The following is a 14690-nucleotide window of genomic DNA, read 5'->3' as shown; positions in this document are numbered from 1 at the left end:
CATATATGTATCCTTACCCTTACCTTGGCCCCATTACAACCCTGAAAAGACCTCATGATGTTGGATTGGTATATTAAATGTTGTTGATTGGTTAGGAGATGAACAAAATTTAGGGAGCATGATTAGAGAAGGATAGAGTGATTACCCTATACACTGGAGAGATTAGAAGATACATACATCATCAGTGAGGGTTCAATGCTTGAAATTCTATGTTCCCCGCTTTCATGAGCTAATTTCTTGCATTTTTATCTGTTCTTAATAAATGAGAATTGAATTAGTGAAACTTGGTTCGTCATTGTTTGAAAAGCTTATTTATTCTTGATCAAGTGGACAAGAATCATATAGTTGCATTCACATGTATAGGTTGCATTGCATTGCATGAGTTTTACATGTTCCTACTCATTTATTCTATCTCCTTCAACTAAGCATGAGGACATGCTAATGTTTAAGTGTGGGGAGGTTGATAAACCATTATTTTATGGTTTACAATGTGTTTAATTGTGTGGTTTTATCATGGTCTTTACCAACTTACTCATATAATTAGCATGCATTTATATTTCCTTCCTAAAATTATTACATGATTGAAAGCTTACTTCCTGGAGACCTTTAAGTAGGTATTTTAATCCCCCTTTATTCCATTCGATGCCGTGATCTATGTGTTAAGTGTTTCAGGCTTTATAGGGCATGAATGAGTGAGAGATTGGGAAGGAAGCTTGCAAAAATGGAAGGAATACAAGAAATTGAGGAGATGACCAGCGAGAAGTGACGCGTACGTGTCAGCGACGCGACCACGCGGAAGAGAGGAATTCGTAGTGACGCGCCCGCATGAGTGACACGGACGCACGGATTGGAAAAGCAGAAGCGACGCGGAGGCATGGACGACGCGCCCACATGGGAAAGCAACACGCCGAATGACGCGTCCGCGTGAATGACACATCCGCGTGACGTGCGTGATAAACCACTATTTTATGGTTTATCTTGTGCTTAATTGAGTGGATTTTATCAACTCTTTACCCACTTATACATACTATTTGTATGTTTTACAATTCCTTCCCAGAATTTGTTCTATGATTGAAAACATGCTTCTTTGACTTTTATTTTCTTTTATTTAATCCTCTCTTATTACCATTAGATGCCTTGATATGTGTGTTAAGTGATTTCAGGGATTACAGGGCATGAATGGCTTAGAGGATGGAAAGGAAGCATGCAAAAGTGGAAGGAATACAAGAAGTTGAAGAAATTGCTAAGCTGTCCAGCCTGACCTCTTCGCACTCAAACGACCATAACTTGCGCTACAGAGGTCCAAATAAGATGGTTCTAGTTGCGTTGGAAAGCTAACGTCCGAGGCTTCGCAACAATATATAATTTGCCATAGCTGCCCTGATGCCAGGTGATGCGAACGCGTGGATCACGCAGCCGCATGACTTGGCAGGAACACAACCCACGCTAACGCGTGGACAACGCCTCCACGTCACTCTTCCGCGACCTATACGGACCAGAAAGCGCTGGGAGTGATTTCTGGGCTATTTTTGACCCATTTTTCAGCACAGAACACACAGATTAGATGCTATAAAGTGGGGGAATGCATCCATTCATAAGGAAGCTTTCATAATTCACTTTTTATGTTTTAGATGTAGTTTTTAGAGAGAGAGGTTCTCTCTTCTCTCTTAGGATTTAGGTAGGGTTTTTAGAAATTAGGATTTAGGACTTCTCTTAGTTTTAGGAGTGACTCTCGATCCCAGATTCAATGTTCTTTTACTTTATATTTATCTCTTACTCTCAGATACTTTAATGCTTGCTTGTATTAGTTATGTTGCCTATTTGGCTTATGCTACATTCATGTTATGATTTTCTTATTTAATGTTACTTGAGATATTTCGGTTTAATATTGCCTTCTTTATTTATGCCATTGATTATTTCCAATCTGAAGATATTTTCATTCCAGTAGAATTAATTTACTTTTCCCTTTTTGGTCTTGGTTAAGAAATCAGTAACTCAGGGGTTATCTTAGCTCAACATAATTGATAACTGTTATCTTTGCTAATTGAATTGAACTTCAATAATCCCAACCTTTTCTTAGGAAATAAATAGGATTCGAAGGTCAAAATAATTAGTACCTTGACTTTCCTTTGCTTTAGCAAAGGTTAACTAAGTGGAATTAAGATTCAACTTTCATTATTATTGTTTAAGAATAACTAAGTCTGGACTTCCAATTTCTCATACCTTGCCAAAAGTTTGCTTTACAGTATTTATTTATTTTAATTATCATTTAAATTACTTGTCATACTTCTTCCTTAATTCCAAAACCCCCAATTTTACCTTTTTCATAGCCAATAATAAGAACATACCTCCCTGCAATTTCTTGAGAAGACGACCCGAGGTTTGAATACTCGGTTATCAATTTCAAAGGGGTTTGTTACTTGTGATAACCAAAACGTTTGCACGAAGGGATTTCTGTTAGTTTAGAATCTATATCTACAACGCGACTATTTTTGTAAAATTCTTTACTAGCAAAAATCCTAACGTCAAAATGGCGCCGTTGCCGGGGAATTGCAAACGTGTGCCTTATTATTGGTTATTGTAATATTTTTCTAAAAAAAATATTTTTCTTTTACTTGTTTATTTGTTTCTCCTTTTTCCCCCTTATTTCTCATAACTACTATGAATTCTCACCCCTCTCGCTTTGAGTTTGGTTCTAACTTTGTTGAAGGAAATAGAAACCACAGCAGGAATATGCATCAAGGTCAGACCAATCAAGGATGGTTGGAGCCAAGAGGATCTAATCAACCCTTTAGGAAACAACACCCTCCAAGATATCATGGACAACGACCATTCTATAATGCATACCCAGCTGAAAGATTTGGTGGACCGCCTTGTAGCTACCAACAAGCCCCACCCTATGCTCAGAGATCATCCTCTCAACATAACTTCGAACCACCACACTCACAAGCTTCTTTTCACTATTCACTACCACATGATCCTTGTCCACCCCAACACCAATCCAAGTACTCCCAAGAACCACCACTCCCCCATACACCATGCCCATATCCATCAAAGCCAGAATCACAGGTTCACCTCGAAGAATCATTAAACCAATTCAATACAACCCTTCTTCAACTGGAGCAAGCAATAAATCAACTATCTTCCAGACGTTCAGCTACTCAACAGACCCCCATGGCTTCATGTGGAGAATCTAATGAAGAACGTATTGTGAAGAAGACACAAGAGACTCCAGTGGACAGCATAGAGCATAACTTCGTACAGGAACAAGTCGAGGACGCTGTCATTGTAGAAGAAGAAGAGTTGGTTGATGATTTAGGAGATACTGAACCTCCTAGGGAATACAGAGTTATGGAAGACCCCGTCAAGGATGTTACAACTGACGCTAAAGAGGATGTTGCACAACCTCCAATGCAGATATCTTATGAAGAACTAGACGGAATTACCCAAGACACATGTTTCCTTGATGATGATAGTCACCAGTCAAGTCCTCCTAGTGATGAACTTGCACCCGCAAGTGAATTCTTTGAGACAGAAGAATCTTTCCCAAGTGAATACGAAGATGATGCAGAGGTCGACTTTTCTCAACCTCCTATTTATGACTCAAGTGATGAGGAAGATATGGAAGACTTTAACCAGAACATGGCTAGAATGGAAAAGGTTTGCAAGGAAGTGGAGGAATCCACTGAAGACCACAAGGGAGTAGATCTTGCAGAACCACTGAAAACACTGATCCCAAGGCCATTACCACCCAATACAGACTTCAAGTAGGTAAAATCCTTGACTCTTATCTTTATTTTTCCACTTGAATATGGTTTGCTTGAAACAGATGGCCAGCTTAAAGCTCTTTATGGCTTTAAGAGGAAAAGGGAAATGGCTCGTACTCAGAGCTGGTGCACAAGGTTCAATAAGGTTCCACACTTCAACTCGAAGCGCACGGATTGGTATCATGCTCAATTGAATGGATCACGGAGAACGTTTGGTCACCATGGTGAGAATCTATTTTTTAAACCGCCCAGATGAAATCATGTAGATTAAGACGGAGGCGGATTTAAAAGCAAAGCTTGGGATCATGGATCCTATCATGATATTCGTCATCCCGGGAGTCTGAAAATTTGTTTGAAGATGCTCAGAAGCTTTACATGCCTAGTTTGGGACCCCGGAGGATATTGGCATTCCAAGCACTGGTGGAGATTTCTGGACGAATTCAAGCATAAGCCACCATAGCAGGAAGCTCATCTAATGTCCAACTTAAGGACTTTAACTAAAAGTGCTAGGTGGGAGACAACCCACCATGGTATGGTCGTTTCTTTTTCAGTTTTATTTCGTGTTATTTATTTTTATTTCCTTTTTAATTGAACCTGAATATTATTCATTCGCATTGCATACTGCATAATTACATACCTGCATAAAAAAAGGGGGGGAAACACGCACCCGACGAGGCAGCGTCGTTGACGCGTCCGGGTCACTAGTGCGTTGGGAAGAAAAGAACTGAACAGAGAGTCACGCGAGAGCGTGGCTGGAGGCGCGCCATTAGCATAATTTGACCCCACGCGACCGCGTCGCTCACGCGACCGCGTCATGTGGAACTTTGGCCTCCCACGCGACCGTGTCACCCACGCGGCCGCGTGCCATGAAAATCGACGTCAAAAAGGTGCATGGCCGAAAGTTGTTCTGGAATTGGGCTGGACTCGTGCTAGAAGCCCAAGCCCTCCCACGCGAACGCGTGCCCCATGCGACCGTGTCGTCTTTCAAAAATGGCCATCCACGCGATCGCGTCACCCACGCGACCGTGTCACCTAGATTTTTGGCAAAATGCAATTCAAACAGAGAGTTGTGCGAATGCGAGGCTGCACTCGTGCCACTAGCACAAATCAAGTGACGCGATTGCGTGACCCACGCGTCCGCGTCGCTTGACCTTATTACGCACCACGCGGCCGCGTCACCCATGCGACCGCGTCGCCAGTGTCGTACACCTTAACCTAATATGCCAAATATCTTATCTTTTCTTCCCCAATCCTAATTTTTTCCTCCCTCCTTTCTTACTCACTTCTTTCCCTTCTCATTCTTCTTATCTTTTATTTTATTTTACTTAATTTATTTGCATATTCCATTCATTGCATTTTAATTTAGTGTATATTCTTCCTTCTTTTCTAAATTCATTATTTTTCCTTTGGTGTTGAATTTTCTTATTTAACTGTTGCATCTTCTCTTGAATTATTTTGAATGCTTAGTGACTTGTTTTATTCTGGTTAGGTAATATTATTTATATCAATGCCAATCTTTTATACCTATATCACTTTTGCATTGACTTGAATTTATATTATCTCTCCTTACCCACACTCTCTTCCTTCATTTTTTGAAAATTTTTACATTATTGATATGCCATGTGTCTCCGCTATTTTCTCACTTGCATGTTGTAGCTACTATGTAATTGAGACCCTCATTATTTGGCATTAACCCACCCATACTTCATTTATTTTCTTATCTTTACTTTTGGGTATTACTATTCTTCTTTTTCTCTTCTTCCAGGCTAGCCACCGAAGACGGAAAAAGGGAGAAACTTCTAAAAGGGGAGACAAACAAGTCCATCTGCACAATCCTTGAAGAAAAGCATCAGTTGGAACAACCCGTCCACCTGCACATCTCAGCATGCACCGAGGACGGTGCCATTTTTAAGTGTGGGGAGGTCGATACTGATCTCCATGGGTTAGTCACTCTTCTATCTCAACACCAATGGTTTATTTTTCTTGTTAGTTGTTGCATTTGCATGTTTGAGTGCATATTTATTTGATTTTGTGCATTTAGTTACTACTTGGTTGAAGAAATATTTTCTTTTTCAAGAAATTTTTATAGTATTTCACTAATTTAAATTGAAATTTTTTTTTAAAATTTGTTTGAAGTTGTATTTGAAACATGGTTTTTGAGCCAAAGAACACACAACCTGTGAGACTTTGAGCTTATTTATATGGTTACATTATTTAACCATAAATATTCTATTCCTGTGTGTTCCCTTCTCTATGATTGTAATCTATATTTTGTTCCAATCTATATGTCTATTATTTAGTATATTTGCATGCTTGCATATGATTGAGGCCATTGTTTGATTTTAGCTCACTTATCCCAAATAAGCTTACCTTTTACATCACCTTTGTTAGCCCCTTGAGCTTTTAATCCCCTCTTGTTCTATAAACCGCATTACTAGCCTTAAGCAGAAAAACAAAATAAAAATCTCAAGTTGAATCCTTGGTTAGCTTAAGATAGAAATTGTGTAATTGGTTAAGTGTGGGGAAACTTTATGGGAACATGGATGATTGAAACAAGGTAGAAAGTTGAAAAGAATAAAGATATTTCAAAATAAAAATTTTGGGAAGCATGCTCATGTGAAATCAACATAATTGAATTACCATGTGCATTAAAAAAAATTTAATTCAGTATTTGAATAAAGGGGATACAAAAGAATTCCCCAAATGCAAAATAAAGCAATGCACATGGGACAAAATTAAAACTAATGCATGAGCATGTAACATCAAAAGTGGGAAAAATATGGGAGAATAGGTAAAGAAGCTTTGCTTTACAAAGTATGTATGTTAGATGAGATTTTAGACTAATCAAGGATTCACTTAATTAGCTCATGGTGCGCGAAATTGTGAATAATACTTTTCACAACTCTCATAATCCCCGGTAATGAACCCCAAAAACTTGGTGCTCAATACCTTGGCATAAACACAACTTCGCACAACTAACCAGCAAGTGCACTGGGTCGTCCAAGTAATAAACCTTACGCGAGTAAGGGTCGATCCCACGGAGATTGTTGGTATGAAGCAAGCTATGGTCACCTTGTAAATCTTAGTCAGGCAGACTCAAATGGGTATAGGTGATAAACGCATAAAGCATAAAGATAAAGATAGAGATACTTATGTAATTCATTGGTAGGAACTTCAGATAAGCGTATGAAGATGCCTTCACTTCCGTCTCTCTGCTTTCCTACTGTCTTCATCCAATCCTTCTTACTCCTTTCCATGGCAAGCTTATGCAAGGGTTTCACCGTTGTCAGTGGCTACCTCCCATCCTCTCAGTGAAAATGTTCCTATGCTCTGTCACAGCATATGGCTAATTAGCTGTCGGTTCTCGGTCAGGCCGGAATAGAATCTAGTGATTCTTTTGCGTCTGTCACTAACGCCCCGCCTGCTAGGAGTTTGAAGCACGTCACAGTCATTCAATCATTGAATCCTACTCAGAATACCACAGACAAGGTTAGACCTTCCGGATTCTCTTGAATGCCGCCATCAGTTCTCGCCTATACCACGAAGACTCTGATCTCACGGAATGGCTGGCTCGTTTGTTAGGCGAGCACTCGGTTGTCAGGCGATCAACCATGCATCGTGTATCAGGAATCCAAGAGATAAACACTAGAGCCTTGGTTGCTTGTAGAACAGAAGTGGTTGTCAGTCACTTTGTTCATGAGTGAGAATGATGATGAGTGTCACGGATCATCACATTCATCAAGTTAAAGAACAAGTGATATCTTGGACAAAGAACAAGCGGAATTGAATAGAAGAACAATAGTAATTGCATTAATACTCGAGGTACAGCAGAGCTCCACACCTTAATCTATGGTGTGTAGAAACTCCACCGTTGAAAATACATAAGAACAGGGTCTAGGCATGGCCGAATGGCCAGCCTCCCAATGATCTAAGAACTAGATGTCCAAAGATGATCTAGAGATCTAAAGTGATCAAAAGATGTCAAATACAATAGTAAAAGGTCCTACTTATAGAAAACTAGTAGCCTAGGGTGTACAGAGATGAGTAAATGACATAAAAATCCACTTCCGGGCCCACTTGGTGTGTGCTTGGGCTGAGCAATGAAGCAATTTCGTGTAGAGACTCTCCTTGGAGTTAAACGCCAGCTTTTATGCCAGTTTGGGCGTTTAACTCCCATTTAGGTGCCAGTTCCAGCGTTTAACGCTGGAATTTCTGAGGGTGACTTTGAACGCTGGTTTGGGCCATCAAATCTTGGGCAAAGTATGGACTATCATATATTGCTGGAAAGCCCAGGATGTCTACTTTCCAACGCCGTTGAGAGCACGCCAATTGGGCTTCTGTAGCTCCAGAAAATCCACTTCGAGTGCAGGGAGGTCAGAATCCAACAGCATCTGCAGTCCTTTTCAGTCTCTGAATCAGATTTTTGCTCAGAACCTTCAATTTCAGTCAGAAAATACCTAAAATCACAGAAAAACACACAAACTCATAGTAAAGTCCAGAAAAGTGAATTTTAACTAAAAACTAATAAAAATATACTAAAAACTAACTAAATCATACTAAAAACATACTAAAAACAATGCCAAAAAGGGTACAAATTATCCGCTCATCACAACACCAAACTTAAATTGTTGCTTGTCCTCAAGCAACTGAAGATCAAATAAGATAAAAAGAAGAGAATATGCAATGAACTCCAAAAACATCTATGAAGATCAGTATTAATTAGATGAGCGGGGCTTTTAGCTTTTTGCCTCTGAACAGTTTTGGCATCTCACTCTATCCTTTGAAACTCAGAATGATTGGCTTCTTTAGGAACTCAGAATCCAGATAGTGTTATTGATTCTCCTAGTTAAGTATGATGATTCTTGAACACAGCTACTTATTGAGTCTTGGCCGTGGCCCAAAGCACTCTGTCTTCCAGTATTACCACCGGATACATACATGCCACAGACACATAATTGGGTGAACCTTTTCAGATTGTGACTCAGCTTTGCAAGAGTCCCCAATTAGAGGTGTCCAGGGTTCTTAAGAACACTCTTATTGCCTTGGATCACAACTTTATTCTTTCTTTTTCTTTCTTTTTCTCTTTCTTTTTCTTTTTTTTTTGTATTCACTGCTTTTTCTTGCTTCAAGAATCATTTTTATGATTTTTCAGATCCTCAGTAACATGTCTCCTTTTTCATCATTCTTTCAAGAGCCAACATTCATGAACCACAAATTCAAAAGACATATGCACTGTTTAAGCATACATTCAGAAGACAAAAGTAATGCCACCACATCAAAATAATTAAACTGCTATAAAATTCAAAATTCATGCAATTCTTTCTTTTTTTTTTCAATTAAGCACGTTTTTTCTTTTAAGAAAGGTGATGGATTCATAGGACATTCATAACTTTAAGGCATAGACACTAAGACACTAATGATCACAAGACACAAACATGGACAAACATAAGCATTAATTTTCGAAAAACAGAAGAATAAAGAACAAGGAGATTAAAGAACGGGTCCACCTTAGTGATGGCGGCTCTTTCTTCCTCTTGAAGATCCTATGGAGTCCTTGAGCTCCTCAATGTCTCTTCCTTGTCTTTGTTGCTCCTCTCTCATGATTCTTTGATCTTCTCTAATTTCATGGAGGATGATGGAGTGTTCTTGATGCTCCACCCTTAATTGTCCCATGTTGGAACTCAATTCTCCTAGGGAGGTGTTTAGTTGCTCCCAATAGTTTTGTGGAGGAAAGTGTATCCCTTGAGGTATCTCAGGGATCTCATGATGAGTGGGGTCTCTTGTGTGCTCCATCCTTTTCTTGGTGATGGGCTTATCCTCATCAATGGGGATGTCTCCTTCTATGTCAACTCCAACTGAATAACAGAGGTGACAAATGAGATGAGGAAAGGCTAACCTTGCTAAGGTAGAGGACTTGTCCGCCACCTTATAGAGTTCTTGGGCTATAACCTCATGAACTTCCACTTCTTCTCCAATCATGATGCTATGAATCATGATGGCCCGGTCTAGAGTAACTTCGGACCGGTTGCTAGTGGGAATGATTGAGCGTTGGATAAACTCCAACCGTCCTCTAGCCACGGGTTTGAGGTCATGCCTTCTCAATTGAACCGGCTTCCCTCTTGAATCTCTCTTCCATTGGGCGCCCTCTTCACAAATGTCAGTGAGGACTTGGTCCAACCTTTGATCAAAGTTGACCCTTCTAGTGTAAGGATGTTCATCTCCTTGCATCATGGGCAAATTGAATGCCAACCTTACACTTTCCGGACTAAAATCCAAGTATTTCCCCCGAACCATAGTAAGATAATTCTTTGGATTCGGGTTCACACTTTGATCATGGTTGTTGGTGATCCATGCATTGGCATAGAACTCTTGAACCATTAAGATTCCGACTTGTTGAATGGGGTTGGTAAGAATTTCCCAACCTCTTCTTCGGATCTCATGTCGGATCTCCAGATATTCACTCTTTTTGAGTGAAAAAGGGACCTCGGGGATCACCTTCTTCATGGCCACAACTTCATAGAAGTGGTCTTGATGCACCCTTGAGATGAATCTTTCCATCTCCCATGACTCGGAGGTGGAAGCTTTTGCCTTCCCTTTCCTCTTTCTAGAGGTTTCTCCGGCCTTGGATGCCATAAATGGTTATGGAAAAACGAAAAAGCAACGCTTTTACCACACCAAACTTAAAAGGTTTGCTCGTCCTCGAGCAAAAGAAGAAAGAAGAGAGTAGAATAAGAAGAAATGAGGGAGAAGGGAATGGCTTTGGTGTTCGGCCAAAGAGGGGGAGAAGTGGTGTTTAGGTTGTGTAAAAATGAAGGGGTGAAGAAGGGTATATAGAGGGGAGGAGAGGCTTATGGTTCGGTCATGTGAGGGTGGGTTTGGGTAGGAAAGTGGTTTGAATTTGAATGGTGAGGTAGGTGGGATTTTATGAAGGATGGATGTGAGTGGTGAAGAAAAAGAAGGGATTTGATAGGTGAGGGGTTTTTGGGGAAGAGGAGTTGAGGTGATTGGTGAATGGGTGAAGAAGAGAGAGAGAGTGGTGGGGTTGGTGGGGATCCTGTGGGGTCCACAGATCCTGTGGTGTCAAGGAAAAGTCATCCCTGCACCAAATGGCATTCAAAATCACGTTTTGAGCCATTTCTGGCGTTAAACGCCGGGTTGGTGCCCATTCCTGGCATTTAACGCCAGGTTCTTGCCCTTTTCTGGCGTTTAACGCCAGTCTGGTGCCCCTTTCTGGCGTTAAACGCCCAGAATGGTGCCAGACTGGGCGTTAAACGCCCAACTGCTAGCCTCACTGGCGTTTAAACGCCAGTGGGTTCTTCTTCCAGGGTGTGCTGTTTTTCTTCCTATTTTTCATTCTGTTTTTGCTTTTTCAATTGATTTTGTGTCTTCTTATGATCATCAACCTACAAAAAACATAAAATAACAAAGAGAAATAGATAAAATATAACATTGGGTTGCCTCCCAACAAGCGCTTCTTTAATGTCAGTAGCTTGACAGAGGGCTCTCATGGAGCCTCACATTTTCTCAGAGCAATGTTGGAACCTCCGAACACCAAACTTAGAGTTTGAATGTGGGGGTTCAACACCAAACTTAGAGTTTGGTTGTGGCCTCCCAACACCAAACTTAGAGTTTGACTGTGGGGGCTCTGTTTGACTCTGATTTGAGAGAAGCTCTTCATGCTTCCTCTCCATGGTGACAGAGGGATATCCTTGAGCCTTAACACAAAGGATTCTTCATTCACTTGAATGATCAGTTCACCTCTATCAACATCAATCACAGCCTTTGCGTGGTAGGAAGGGTCTGCCAAGGTGATGGATTCATCCATGCACTTCCCAGTCTCTAGGACTATGAAATCAGCAGGGATGTAATGGTCTTCAATCTTACCAGAACATCCTCTACAAGTCCATGAGCTTGTTTTCTTGAGTTGTCTGCCATCTCCAGTGAGATTCTTGCAGCTTTGTACCTCAAAGATCCCTTGCTTCTCCATTACAGAGAGAGGCATGAGGTTTACACTTGACCCTAAGTCACACAGACCTTCTTGAAGGTCATGGTGCCTATGGTACAAGGTATTGAAAACTTCCCAGGATCTTGTCTCTTTGAGGTAATTTCCGCCTAGACAAGTCATCCAGTTCTTTGGTGAGCAAGGGAGGTTCATTCTCCCAAGTCTCATTTCCAAATAACTTGTCATTTAGCTTCATGATTGCTCCAAGGTATTTAGCAACTTGCTCTTCGTGACATACTCATCCTCTTCAGAGGAAGAATACTCATCAGAGCTCATGAATGGCAGAAGTAGTCCAGTGGAATCTCTATGGTCTCATTTTGAGCCTCAGATTCCCATGGTTCCTCATTAGGGAACTCATTGGAGGTCAGTGCACGCCCACTGAGGTCTTCTTCAGTGGCGTTCACTTCCTCTCCTTCCTCCTCTCCAAATTCGGCCATGTTGATGGCCTGCACTCTCCTTTTTGGATTTTCTTCTGTGTTGCATGGGAGAGTACTAGGAGGGAGTTCAGTAACTTTCTTGCTTAGTTGTCCCACTTGTGCCTCCAATTCCTAATGGAGGATCTTGTTTCAGTCATGAAACTTTGAGTGGTTTTGATCAGATCAGAGACCATGGTTGCTAAGTCAGAGGGGTTCTGCTTAGAATTCTCTGTCTGTTGCTGAGAAGATGATGGGGGCTTGCCATTGCTAAACCTATTTTTCCACCATATTGTTATGAAACCTTGTTGAGGTCTCTCTTGATTCTTCCATGAGAAATTTGGGTGATTTCTCCATGAAGAATTATAGGTGTTTCCATAGGGTTCTCCTAGGTAATTCACCTTTTCCATTGAAGGGTTCTCAGGACTCCTTTCTTCTGATTAGTCCCATTGTTCACAGGATTCCTTTCAGAAGTGTACATGAATTGGTTATTTGCAACCATCTCAATTAGCTCTTGAGCTTCTGTAGGCGTCTTCTTCAATGAAGAGATCCTCCAGCAGAGCTATCCAAAGACATCTTGATATTTCAGAGAGACCATCATAGAAAATACCTATGATGCTCCATTCAGAAAGCATGTCAGAAGGACATTTTCTGATCAATTGTTTGTATCTTTCCCAAGCTTCATAGAGGGATTCTCCATCCTTCTGTCTAAAGGATTGGACTTCCACTCTAAGCTTACTCAATTTTTGAGGTGGAAAGAACTTTGCCAAGAAGGCATTGACTAGCTTTTCCCATGAGTTCAGGCTTTCTTTAGGTTGTGAATCCAACCATGTCCTAGCTCTGTCTCTTACAGCAAAAGGGAATAGCATAAGTCTGTAGACCTCAGGGTCTACCCCATTAGTCTTGACAGTGTCACAGATTTGCAAGAACTCAGCCAAAAACTGATGAGGATCTTCCAATGGAAGTCCATGGAACTTGCAATTCTGTTGCATTAGAGAAACTAATTGAGGCTTAAGCTCAAAGTTGTTTGCTCCAATGGCAGGGATAGAGATTCTTCTCCCATAGAAGTCGGGAGTAGGTGCAGTAAAGTCACCCAGCACCTTCCTTGCATTGTTGCATTGTTGTTGTTTTCGGCTGCCATGTCTTCTTCTTCTTTGAAGATTTCTGTTAGGTCCTCTATAGAGAATTGTGCCTTAGCTTCTCTTAGCTTTCGCTTCAAGGTCCTTTCAGGTTCAGGGTCAGCTTCAACAAGAATGCCTTTGTCTCTGCTCCTGCTAGAGATTCCTTGAGGTGTCAGAGGAAAAGAAAAGTAAGAAGACAGAAGTAGAAAATTCGAACTTATCATAGAAGAAGGAGTTCGAATTTTTCATTAAGGAATAGTGTTAGTCCATAAATAGAAGGATGTGAGAGGAGGGAAGTAATTTTCGAAAATCAAGTAAAAGAATTGAAAACATTTTGAAAAACATTAATTAATTTCGAAAATAAGAGTGGGAAAGAAATCAAGTGATTTTTGAAAAAGATTTGAAATTAGAAATTAAAAAGATTTGATTGAAAACTATTTTGAAAAAGATGTGATTGAAAAGATATGATTTGAAAACAATTTTTAAAAATATGATTTTAAAAATTAATGACTTGCCTAACAAGAGATTGAAAAGATATGATTTGAAAACAATTTTTAAAAGATATGATTTTAAAAATTAATGACTTGCCTAACAAGAAAAGATATGATTCAAACATTAAACTTTCTCAACAGAAAAGGCAATATACTTGAGATGTTCATCAAATCAGTAATTGTTAGTAGTATCTTAAAAAGAAAGAATTGATTTTGAAAACATTTTGATTGAAAAGATATTGATTTGAAAAAGATTTGATTTTGAAAACTTTGAAAACTTGGAAAAAAATTGGTTTGAAAACAAAATCTTCCCCCTTGTGCCATCCTGGCATTAAACGCCCAGAATGGTATCCATTCTGGCGTTTAACGCCCAAAATGCTACCTTTTTGGGCGTTAAACGCCCAACCAGGTACCCTGGCTGGCGTTAAACGCCAGTCTGTCCTTCTTTACTGGGCGTTTTGAACGCCCAGTTTTTCTGTGTAATTCCTCTGCTGCATGTTCTGAATCTTCAGTTCCCTGTACTATTGACTTGAAAATAGAACCAAGATCAAATAAACAATACATGCAAGACACCAAACTTAAAATCAGACACTAGACTCAAACAAGAAACATGAAATATTTTGGTTTTTATGATTTTGTAATTTTTTTGTGATTTTTCGAAAATTATATGGAAAAGAAAAAAAGGTATCAAAATTCTTAATGAGAATTCCAGGAATCATGCAATGTTAGTCTAAAGCTTCAGTCTAAAGGAATTAGACATGGCTAGCCAAGCTTCAGCAGGACATTGCATTCAAGAGCTAAATTGATGAAGATCAATCAGCTTTGGTGATGATAAGAACATCACCTTGAAACACTAGAATCATTCTTAAGAACTCTGAAGAAAAATACCTAATCTA

General features: G+C 40.0%; 1 non-coding gene across 1 annotated transcript; it reads left to right on the top strand.

The window, feature by feature from the left end:
- Nucleotides 1-12811: 12811 nt before the first annotated feature.
- Nucleotides 12812-12919, top strand: LOC130984639 (small nucleolar RNA R71). The gene has a single exon (XR_009088557.1). It is a non-coding gene; the product is annotated as a small nucleolar RNA R71 (small nucleolar RNA).
- The last annotated feature ends 1771 nt before the right edge of the window (nucleotides 12920-14690 follow it).

Source organism: Arachis stenosperma, chromosome 5 (genome assembly GCF_014773155.1).
Source record: "Arachis stenosperma cultivar V10309 chromosome 5, arast.V10309.gnm1.PFL2, whole genome shotgun sequence".
Lineage (NCBI taxonomy): Eukaryota > Viridiplantae > Streptophyta > Magnoliopsida > Fabales > Fabaceae > Arachis > Arachis stenosperma.
The sequence above is the reverse complement of the archived record's forward strand: the minus strand, read 5'-3'. Positions and strand labels throughout refer to the sequence as shown.